General features: G+C 37.9%; 1 long non-coding RNA gene across 1 annotated transcript; it reads right to left on the bottom strand.

Moving 5' to 3' along the window:
- Positions 1 to 2324: 2324 nt before the first annotated feature.
- Positions 2325 to 12348, bottom strand: LOC112586536. The gene is made up of 4 exons (XR_003111030.3): positions 12299 to 12348; positions 10632 to 10713; positions 10066 to 10198; positions 2325 to 3292 (listed from the first exon to the last, which is right to left on the bottom strand). It is a non-coding gene; the product is annotated as an uncharacterized LOC112586536 (long non-coding RNA).
- Between the last annotated feature and the right edge of the window lie 299 nt (positions 12349 to 12647).

The raw sequence follows: 12647 nt of genomic DNA, 5'->3' as shown, positions 1-12647 counted from the left end.
CATTGTGCTGGCTTCTCTTGTTGCAGAGCACAGTTTCTAGGCACACGGGCTTCAGTCGTTGTGGCTCCCTGGCTTTAGAGCACAGGCTCAATTGTTGTGATGCACAAGTTTTAGTTGCTCTGTGGCATGTGGATCTTCCCAAATCAGGGATCAAACCCGTGTCTCCTGCATCGGCAAGTGGATTCTCCACCACTGAGTCACGAGGGGGGCTCTAGGCATTTATCTTTGAAACATCTTGGCCCTGAGGACAAGGAGAGAATGAAGATAAATGGGTGACAACATCCTTTTGGGGGGATCAGGGAGGTAGGTCACTTGCTTGCATTTAATAATAGGAGAAACTTAAGCACGTTTAAATGGTGATGGGAAAGACCTTCTTTCTAGAGAGAGACAAGTAGAAAGTATTAAAAAAAAATAAAAAAATGAGGACTCTGAAGAGGTACAGGTGGATAGTTTCCAAAACATTTAAGTACAACAATTCACCTTGGAGAGAAGAAAGTGATAAAACAGTTCAGGAAAATTATTAAGTCCCCTAAGGAGGAAGGAAGGGAAAAAAAGAGGCTAAAACAGTAACTCCACAAGAAAAGGAAACTTTATGGAACTTCGACAATTCTGTCTCCTTTTCATATCAAGATCAACTCCCCACACATTTAGGCACCAGATGAGATCTGAATATCTGTGTCACATCTGAATAAATGCATAGAATTAGGTGGAATCAAAATATGTTTATATCTGAATATAGTGCAGGAGATCTTTGTTTAAATTTCTTCTTTATCTCAAAGTAATGCCCTCATGAATAAAAAGGTCAGGAATAGATTCTAAAATTGATCATTAAATCTCTTTCCTCTGTATTATGATCACTTCCTTCTTAGATTTTCTTTTATTTAAAGAAACTACAGAAAGAATATTCTTTAAAGGAAAGAATACTGGACTAGTAATTCAAACACATGGGTATTTTTAGCTGCTATTTATGAGCAAATCAATATAGCAAATTAGGCCTCAGTTTTCTCATCTATAAGAGGAGAGGGTGGACTTAGAGAATTATATAAAGATCTTTTCATGTTTAAGAATTCTCTGGCTCTAAATCAGGGAATATTTTCCAAACAGTGAATAATCTGATTTTAACCAAGAAAATAAATAGAGAAAATATTTCTCTTGAATTTTCACCTAGAAATTAGTGCATACACACACACACACACACACACACACACACACACACCAGAGATGAGGCTCCTTTTTTGACTAATATTAATATTTTACATGAAGTTCTTTTCTCCTAATGTTCAGTTTTCTGTCTGAAGTCCTAGTCATATACCATTAACTTCACTTTGGTTCTTAATATACTTAAGGCATCAATCTAACTGTGTTTTCATCTATTAAAAAGATTGAGCTTGAACTTCCTTGATGCACAGTGGATAAGAATCTGCCAGCCAATATAGGAGACACTGATCCCATCCCTGGTTCAGGAAGATTCCACATCCTGTGGAGCAGCTAAGCCCGAGCACCACAACTACTGAGCCCAAGCTCTAGGGCCCATGAGCCATAACTACTGAGCCCACGTGGGAAAACTGCTGCAGCCCATGCACCTAGAGCCTGTGCTGTGCAACGAGAGAGGCCACTGCATAAGAAGCCTGAGCACTGCAACAAAGAGTAGTACCTGCTTGCTCCAACTAGAGAAAGCCCAGAGGCAGCAACGAAGACCCAGTACAACCAAAAAAATAAAGAAAGAAAACAATTATTTAATATGTTTTAAAAAGATGGAACTTAATGTAAAATTTTTATTTTTTGTGCCTGCTTCACTCCTACAGTATACTTAAAATCCATCTAAATATTCAGAGAAACAGAAGTATGCTTACTGATACACTTGGCAGTATTATTGGTCTTTTTTTTTTTCAAAATCCTGATTTCTAAAAGGTTCAGAATATAGAAAATCAGAATTTGGTAAACTATGGTTTACATGATTTTTAATTCAAATGAGAATCCATTTATTTTTCTTCTACGTCAGTTCAATTCAGTTCAGTCACTCAGTCGTGTCCGACTCTTTGAGACACCATGAATCGCAGCATGCCAGGCCTCCCTGTCCATCACCAACTCCCGGAGTTCACTCAAACTCACGTCCATCGAGTCAGTGATGCCATCCAGCCTTCTCATCCTCTGTCATTCCCTTTTCCTCCTGCTCCCAATCTCTCCCAGCATCAGAGTCTTTTCCAATGAGTCAGCTCTTCACATGAGGTGGCCAAAGTACTGGAGTTTCAGCTTTAGCATCATTCCTTCCAAAGAACACCCAGGACTGATCTCCTTTAGAATGGACTAGTTGGATCTCCTTGCAGTCCAAGGGACTCTCAAGAGTCTTCTCCAACACCACAGTTCAAAAGCATCAGTTCTTTGGCGTTCAGCTTTCTTCACAGTCCAACTCTCACATTCATACATGACTACTGGAAGGAAATGATATTTGCCTCTGTGATTGTCTTAGGTAAAATTCTTTAGTGCAAAGAAGTGAAATCCCCTCAAATTAGCTCAAGTCAATGGGGGTATTGTTAAAAGGATACAATAGAGATCTCACAGAAATAACGTCAGAAATTTCAACCAGAAAAAAGTAAAAGCACGTCCCAGAAATGGACCTACCCTCAATGTCTGTAGTACATGGCATAAGAGTACAGGGGCTACTTACCTACCACATGACTAAATATTTAAAAGGGATAAGTCAAGATACCAAATTGCAAAATACCATAGATAAATAAATTTATCATTATACATATCTAGGTGTTCTGCTGATAAGCAGATTTTGGATGACTAATAAAATAAAGGTATATAGAAGCTATAAATAATATGTTCCACAAGATTAATTATTACTCTCATTTCAGCAAAATTGCTGATTCTATTGTTATAATCAAAATGTTCACTTAATTTGCATTTTATCAATGGTAATACTAAATTAGACAACCACTCGAGTTATGGAGCTTCCCTGGTGGCTCAGATGGTAAAGAATCTGCCTGCAATACAGAGACCTCGGTTTGATCCCTGGGTAGGGAAGATCACTTGGAGAAGGAAGTGGCCACCCACTTTAGTATTCTTGCCTGGAAAATCTCTTGGACAGAGACTTTTCTCATGAGTTTGTGATCTGTGGAGCCCACGTGCTTTAAAGGGTTCATGGCAGGAGTCCCTCTTGCTTGGACGAGTGGCAACCCTGCAGATAAAGATGGGAAAATCTGGAAGCACAGGATTCAATTTCTCAAGGAGCCACATGGTCTTGGTGCTGCTTCTCTGCACGTTTGCTGCATTTTCTTGCTTCTTTCTGAAAAAAAAAAAAAAATGGCTTTCTGTGTCATATATTTTCTCTGTTAGTCACTCAGTCATGTCTGATTCTTTGCAACCCCACAGACTGTAACCTGACAGGCTCTTCTGTTCATGGAATTCTCCAGGCAAGAATAGTGGAGTGGATAGTCATTCCAGGGGATCTTCCCAACCCAGGGATCAAACCTGGGTCTCCCGCACTGCAGGCAGATTCTTTACTGTCTAAGCCATCAGGGTCTCTACGACCCTCCCAAAATTTCAACTACCATGTTGCTTTGGTGTGCAATGGTTCTCGCCCATTCTACTGATCCTTCCAGTTTAAATTCCTTTCATCAGGCTTCTTACTCCAAAACCATCTGGCTCATCATGGGTCAGATGCCCACCTCTTATTCAACTGGGGCTAAAAGAAAGTGTAATAGATAGTATGCCATCCAATTTATACATTCATCATGTTAAAAGTCAGAGTTTATGACCTACTGGCAATTGAAATCTTCTTTGTACTGAGGAAAAATACTATTCAAAGTCAAATATTTCATCTTGTGTTTTACCATTTGGGAAATGAAAGTTTTATCAAGAAAATGATAAAAATATGAACTTTTTGAAAATTTAATTTAACTACTGAAAATATCAGATGTCAAGGCAGTGGTTTTGCTGATCTGATCTTTGTGTTTCCAGTGGAGTAGATTAAATAAATGGAGTGAATGAGTGATGAATCTCTTCTACATTCTATTGGGTACATTTGATGACATTACACTAAGTGAGACCTCTGACATCTAACACTATCTGTGCATCTCCAGATAAGTCATTTACTATCATCTTTTCCCCAGAAAATGCCAGGCTCTTTTTCCTGCCTTAATATTGATTATCTCTGCCTAGACTGGTCTTCCAAATAACTGTAAAACTCATTCATTCAACTATGATATTCAGCTACTCTCTTAATATATAGACATTATTTTGACATATAATAGGTCTTAATTATTATCTGTTCAATGCATGAATTATGAAATAAGTACTAAAATCAAAGTAACAAGATATTAACAACAGCAGATGAGTCAATTCTAGTTATAATATAATTGTGGGGCAAAATTGATACCAAGTACTGGAGAAGGAAATGGCAACCCACTCCAGTATTCTTGCCTGGAGAATCCCAGGGATGGAGGAGCCTGGTGGGCTGCCGTCTATGGGGTCGCACAGAGTCGGACACGACTGAAGCAACTTAGGAGCAGCATTATGGAAGAAATCAGTCATTAAGTAAGTTAAGGTCTAACGTTGCATAAACAAGAGGTAGAGAGTTCATAAAAACAAGTTAAATATATCAATATCATGCACTCTATTGCATTAAGTAATATATAAATTTCAAGTGTTCATTGATTCTGATTATATGATAAATATTAATTCATAAATAAGATGATGTAGGGTCAGAGAAAGGCTACAGCATGATCATTAAAAACACTGATCTTTCAATTAGTTGTTTGATCTTTAAAAAGTAGATAATTGCATTGATCAAGCTAAATCAACTATTTCCAAATTATAAGAAAACTGCCTAATTATAGCAATTAAGGAGTAAAAAGGAGTGGAAAGTTTTTATATCTCACATTTCATGTTGCTGTATTGAAAGGGGTAATCTAATTAATGCCAAGAAGAGAATAATTATCCATTTGTTGATTGAAACAGTTTCCTGGCTTAGATTTCCTTCCACCTCTTTATGGGATTGATTTCTTAATAGCCTATTTAAAATTAAAGGCAAGTGCTTTCAATACCCCGACTAAATTAAGTTTTAGAAGTCTGTTTATTAGACTGTGAGCTCCTGATTTGGGAGACTGTCATATGTGTTGTTGACTCTTCCAATCCTGTATTAATAGCATTTAGCATATTTTAGGTAGTTAATGTTTGCTGCACTGATAGAGAAGGCAATGGCACCCCACTCCAGCACTGTTGCCTGGAGAATCCCATGGATGGAGGAGCCTGGTGGGCTGTAGTCCATGGGGTCGCTAAGAGTTGGACACGACTGAACGACTTCACTTTCACTTTTCACTTTCATGCATTGGAGAAGGAAATGGCAACCCACTCCAGTGTTCTTGCCTGGAGACTCCCAGGGACGGTGGAGCCTGGCGGGCTGCCATCTATGGGGTCACACAGAGTCGGACACGACTGAAGCGACTTAGCAGCAGCAGCAGCACTGATAGAAAGTAAACTGTGAAAATAAACACATAAAACAATATATTTTGAACTACTATGAAATTAAGAACTTGGATCTAAGTCTAAATGATAAGTTACTTTTGCCAAGTCACTGAAACAAAACCCTCCTATCAGTGGTTCAGTATCATGCAATTAAACAACCAGCTGAGGTATATCATTTTTACTTTTCAAACAGTCCTTTGAACACAGTCACCAACACATATTGAGTTCTTTTCGATTAATCACTTTATTAAAATTCAATAAACATGATAAAGGCACACAAAAAAGTTGTTTTTTTTGTCTTAATAACTAGCTAGTGGAATATTTAATAGGAAAAGAATCATATTCATACTTCAGAGTGACTCTGTGAATCAGACTGGTAATTATCAAAAGGCTTAGAAAATCATCATTCATAAGTATGAGAAGATGGCAATTTGGCAGTACTCATTGAAATTATTTACCTTTAACCTAGATGCCATTTATCTTTGAATATAGAGATACTTGGACATGTTTGAAATGACATTTGTACAAGGTAATTTATTTGGTATAACTTGTAACAACATAATAGTGGAAATATCCTAAGTACTTACAAGTAACTGGTTAAATATATATATAGTCAGTACATTCACATGATGAAATACCTTGCAACAATAAATAAAAATAAGTGGTGTGCAGAAAAATTAAGCTGGAAAATATGTGCTTTGGTTTATGTAAAAGAGAACAAAAAGAATATGTGTTGGTGTGTGTGCATATGTGTGTTTATTTATGTATGTGTAAAATGTCTCTGAAAGGACACAGAAGAAACTTGATCTTGCCTTTCTGTCCAGAAGAAACCAAGTGGTTAGAGGATAGATATGAGAGAAAGATTTTTCTCTCTACTCCCTTCTCTAGTTTTGAATTTAGAACCATGTGACCATAATACATAGTCAACATAAATATTAAATCCTTTTTTGAAAGACAGAAAAATAAAACCAAGAGAGAAATAGTTTCTTCCTATAGTTGTGATCTACATTGCACAGCTTCCCCCATAATCATTTTCTTATTTGTTTCACTGACTTGCCATTATCACTGTCAACTTCTTAAAAATAAATCTCTAGGAATAAAAAAGGAAAGGAAACTTGTAAAACTGACATGAAGACAAGAAGAGAAGGAGAGGAGGTGAAAGACTAGCAAAAGGAGAAGGAGAGGTGGGGAGAAGAAGAAGAAATAAAACAGCTTTCTATAAAGATAGAAAATTCTTCTGACTCTTCTAGCCAAGGTTTTGACAGATACTGTATCTTCAAAATTCATTATTCAAACATTCCACTTATCTCTTTAAAATCCAAACAGCTCACACCTTTCAACTAAAACTACTATTTTTTGAGTGGAAAAATATTCACTTTAGGATTTATTTTTTAAGAAGTTGGCAATGATGATGGCAAGTCAGTGAATCAAATAAGAAAATGATTATGGGGAAATTAGGGCAATCTAGTCCATGGTTGTAGGAAGAAACTATTACTACTTCTCATTTGGTTTTATTTTTGTCTTTCAAAACTGAATTTAATATTTAGGTTGACTATAGAATATTCAGTTCAGTTAGTCAGTTCAGTCATTCAGTCATGTCCAACTCTTGGCAATCCCATGAATCGCAGCAGGCCAGGCCTCCCTGTCCATCACCAACTCCTGGAGTTCACTCAGACTCACGTCCATCAAGTCAGTGATGCCATCCAGCCATCTCATCCTCTGGAGTCCCCTTCTCCTCTTGCCCCCAATCCCTCCCAGCATCAGAGTCTTTTCCAATGAGTCAACTCTTCACATGAGGTGGCCAAAGTCCTTGAGTTTCAGCATCATTCCCTCCAAAGAAATCCCAGGGCTGATCTCCTTCAGAATGGACTGGTTGGATCTCCTTGCAGTCCAAGGGACTCTCAAGAGTCTTTTCCAACACCACAGTTCAAAAGCAACAATTCTTCGGCGCTCAGCCATCTTCACAGTCCAACTCTCACATCCATACATGACCACAGGAAAAACCATAGCCTTGACTAGACGGACCTTTGTTGGCAAAGTAATGTCTCTGTTTTTGAATATACTATCTAGGTTGGTCATAACTTTCCTTCCAAGGCGTAAGCATCTTTTAATTTCATGGCTGCAATCACCATCTGCAGTGATTTTAGAGCCCCAAAAAATAAAGTCTGACACTGTTTCCACTGTTTCCCCATCTATTTCCCATGAAGTGATGGGACCGGAAGCCATGATCTTAGTTTTCTGAATGTTGAGCTTTAGGCCAACTTTTTCACTCTCCACTTTCACTTTCATCAAGAGGCTTTTTAGTTCCTCTTCACTTTCTGTCCTAAGGGTGGTGTCATCTGCATATCTGAGGTTATTGATATTTCTCCCGGCAATCTTGATTCCAGCTTGTGTTTCTTCCAGCCCAGCGTTTCTCATGATGTACTCTGCATATAAGTTAAATAAGCAGGGTGACAATATACAGCCTTGATGTACTCCTTTTCCTATTTGGAACCAGTCTGTTGTTCCATGTCCAGTTCTAACTGTTGCTTCCTGACCTGCATATAGGTTTCTCAAGAGGCAGGTCAGGTGGTGTGGTATTCCCATCTCTTGAAGAATTTTCCACAGTTTATTGTGATCCACACAGTCAAAGGCTTTGGCATAGTCAATAAAGCAGAAATTGATGTTTTTCTGGAACTCTCTTGCTTTTTCGATGACCCAGCAGATATTGGCAGTTTGATCTCTGGTTCCTCTGCTTTTTCTAAAACCAGCTTGAACATCTGAAAGTTCATGGTTCAGGTATTGCTGAAGCCTGGCTTGGAGAATTTTGAGCATTACTTTACTAGCATGTGAGATGAGTGCAATTGTGCGGTAGTTTGAGCATTCTTTGGCATTGCCTTTCTTTGGGATTGGAATGAAAACTGACCTTTTCCAGTCCTGTGGCCACTGCTGAGTTTTCCAAATTTGCTGGCATATTGAGTGCAGCACTTTCACAGCATCATCTTATACTGAAGTCTAAAACCATCAATCAGAAAATAAACTTAGAAACATATCCCACCCTCTCTTGCCCCATCCACCCACACACAAAGCAGTTGAGACAAGTAATAGAGACAACAATTATTTGTTTATGTTTGTTTTGTTGATTGGTTGGTAGGTTTCTGTATTATAAATAACTTGGTGTCCTGTTTATATTGGACCAGATGCCAGTTCTGGTTCCAACACTAACATCTACTGCTGCTGCTGCTAAGTCATTTCAGTCATGTTCGACTTTGTGTGACCCCATAGACAGCAGCCCACCAGGTTCCCCCATCCCTGGCATTCTCCAGGCAAGAACACTGGAGTGGGTTGCCATTTCCTTCTCCAATGCACGAAAGTGAAAAGTGAAAGTGAAGTAGCTCAGTCGTGTCTCACATCTACTGGGCATTACTAATCACTAGATATTCCATGAGGCCCTGGTGATATCCAAGTGGAGAAAACAGAGCCTCTCCCTTTGAAGGGTTCATCCTCTAATAAAAAGCAAAGATTTTCATATAACTATCTGAAACATAATGTGATGAATGTCAACTGGCAGCACCACTTGCCACAAGCAGCTGAAAAGTGAGAGAAAAGTTCACCTGGATTTGGGGCGCAGAGCTGTTAGTGTAAAGAAAGTGCCACTATCTCTGCTTTACAGGATAAGCAGGGTTTTTGTTTTTTGTTTTTTTTTTTTCCAGGCAGTGAAGGCGTGAAGGACATCTCAGGCTGAGTAATATAATAGTAAGTCACTTAAGAGTATCATCATGGATAAAGCGTGAGAAATTCTCAGCATATTAAATGTAGCTACACTCTTTTCTCTGCTCAAAAAATGATAATGAAATTAAAGCAACCAAGGAAGAGGATACTATTAGTAATAATGGCCTCTGCCTTACCAAATAATCAATAATCCACAGAAGAATACTTAATCATTTGAAGGATGTGAGTTGCAACTTTGGTATTTGAAAACTCTTCCACCCACCTGTCTCTAAGATCACTCCACTCATATCAATATTCAAGTAAGAGAAGAACATGTTGTTTGTATCATTACAATATCTTTCATCCCAATGACCCCCACTCCACTCTCATTATGTGTCCTGAAGCATAAGACAAATAACCGCAAGAACTTCACCAAGAACAACAGGGAGGTCATGTTAATTATTGTGTGACCTAAGATGTGAAACAAGTCTGAGAATTCTGGTTGGTCAATGAACAACCACCATGTCCACATCAGAGGTTTGAGTCCAGCATTTTTTAATACACACATAACAGGGTCCCCAGAGCCTGACAAGGCTTCCTGAGTGGCTCAGTGGGTAAAGAATCCGCCTATAACACAGGAGACACAGGCAACGTGGGTTTGATCTCTGGGTCTGGCAGATTCCCTGGAATAGGAAATGGTAGCACACTCCAGTATTCTTGCTTGGAAAATTCCATGGACAGAGGACCCTGGAGGGCTATAGTTCAGGGCATCACAAAGAGTTGGGCACGACTGAGCTCGTGTGTGCGCACACACACACACGCGCGCACAGACATAGGGCATGACATGTTGGAAATAAGAAAAGATGTTCCTTCATCTATGTAGACGATATTAACAGTGAGTACCTGGCAAGGAAGATCTGTGGAACATCTCAATAACATTTTAGCCAAGGAATGATCCTCATACAAGACTTCAGCAGAAGGAGATGGATCTCTGGCTACAGATTTCCCCAAACCAGATCCAGCTTTCTAACATTTCCTAAAGAAATGGAGGGAGAGACCATAAATCACTCCAAACAGCACATTTCCATGTTAGTAAAATGACTCAGAGGTTACACCAACAACTCAGTGATTCATTCAGAATTTGAGTGGGAAAAGAAGTTTGTTGACCGGAACATGTTCGGTATGGAATACAGAGTCCTAGCAGTGTTAGCCCTAGGCTGGAGTTTTTTCAGCATTGTCTTCTTCTCTTCATGGTCCCAAAGGTGAATGTTTTTAACAACTCAGTTTTAATAATACATGGACTAGTGGGGGACTGGGGAGGATAGTGGAGTATTATGTTACTTCTTACCAAGTGTTTTATTTTCTTCGCTTCTGGAGAAAGAATTATTTTTCTTAATAACTGAATCCTAGACGAATCACCTAGGATGATTAGGACTTTTAACAGCTAGTCCATCACTTCCACGACATACCTACAGTCATTCTGCACTTTAACCTCATCAACTTCCTGAGGAAATATACTTGGACATGACACTGAATCAGCACCTCTGGATTCTGTAATACAGAATGACATGGCACATTACTTCAAATGAGCAGCAGCTATAAACTAGAAGCAAGAGAACCAGAATTATTCTATATTTTCTGACTTTCACACTGATCAGACTCAGTCTCAAGTATTCAAATCCAAAACAGCCTGTTCTGAGGATATTATATCAAAATAGATACTTACATACTCCTATATCACATGATGGTGCTTCTAAGGTGGCGCAGTGGTAAAGAACCTGCCTCCAAGCAAGAGATGCAAGAGATTTGGGTTTGAAGCCTAAGTTGGGAAGATCCCTTGGAGTAGGAAATGGCAACCTGCTCCAGTATTCTTGCCTAGAGAATTCCATGGACAGAAGAGCCTGGCAGGCTACAGTCCATGAGATTGCAGAGTTGGACACAACTGAGCACATATACACACATATCACATAATCTGCATACTTTTATGTTACCTTATGCATAGCCTATATTGTAAAACTATTTCATTTGTTTAGCTTTATGGGAAAATGAAGCGTGTAACAGCAGTGAATTTTACCAAAAAGTAAAGCCTATAACTTTAAATGGCAACTACTTTTTAAAACATTTGTACTAATTTTTATGGAATTCTTTCAAAAAGAAATGACATTTATTCTTGTTAAGCAGTTGTTGGTATTATTTAAATTTTTCTTGCTGACTTAAAGTCTTCATTAAGAATAAATCTCATTAAGAATGTATATAGATTGAATGTGTCTCCCTTCTTATCTACTATTCTTGCCTTCTTTCTACTTTTTTGCTCTAAATTTCTACTCATAGAAAAAACTGATAAAGCTTTTTCTACTCATGTACACTATATATACACGCATCAAATAAAAAGTCAATAAGCTTAGTCTTGTGGAATCAGTAATTGTTAAGGGCATGAATTCACTACAGAGGTTTTATGACAATTAGAGAACTTAGAAGTTTTTTCGACATAATTCCAATTCAGGGCTCTGTTCCAAAGGGTTTAGATGACTGGCAAGGTGTTAATGTAGTTTTATACTAAATATAAATGCCTCTGTTCTTCAAACTTTTTGGCACATCTATCAAAAAAAAAAAAGTAAATGACAATTCTTTCTGAATCTGGAAAGACTTCCTTCTCTACGTACCAATCAAGGATGCCCTAAATTAGAACATCACATTAAGCGCTGAAGGGTAAACTGTAATTTTTTGGCTTCATAGTAGATTAAAAAATATGTTACACTATGGGAACTTGAAAATACATGGTATCCTATTCAACAAGATTTGAATTTAGGAATTATAAGCAAAGCCTAATTAATTCTATTTGTAGGTTCAAAGGCAAATAATTTCTGAATTATCATTTTAAGAGTAATTCCCATATAACTTGATTTTGAATGATTTTTTAATAATCTAGTATGAAATATATTTGAATATCTGAATGTTTAGGTATGTATAGCAAATGTCAACTTCAGTAATTATTTGCAGGCATTCTGATATGAATCCACACCAGCATCAGAAGTATCACTGTGTATTTATGCTGAAGCATGTTTCTAAATTGTTTCCCTGTTTGCTATACAAAAATGCAATAACAATATTAATAAGCAAATATCTAAATGCTCACCTGAAATAAACATTAAAAAACCTTAAGTGGGACTTCCCTGGCAGTCCAGCAGTTAAGATTCTGCACTCCTCTGCAGGGAACACAGATTCAATCCCTGGTTCCCACAAACTGCCTGCTGTGGCCAAAAAAAGGAAAAAAAAAATTAAGCAATCATCTCTATATTCATCTTCATTTTATCTAGCTTTCCATGAAATTATAGTGAGTCTGAAATACTCACAACTCAGTTTACACATTCAGTCCCAAATGTTTACAACATTCTACCTCTGAAAATTCTGAACATCATCACGTCACTCTTTTTCATGTGTTTACAGATAATTAGATTTGATCCGAAAAGATGCTTTCAGAGATA

Source organism: Bubalus bubalis, chromosome 8, assembly GCF_019923935.1.
Source record: "Bubalus bubalis isolate 160015118507 breed Murrah chromosome 8, NDDB_SH_1, whole genome shotgun sequence".
Taxonomy (NCBI): domain Eukaryota; kingdom Metazoa; phylum Chordata; class Mammalia; order Artiodactyla; family Bovidae; genus Bubalus; species Bubalus bubalis.
The sequence above is the reverse complement of the archived record's forward strand: the minus strand, read 5'-3'. Positions and strand labels throughout refer to the sequence as shown.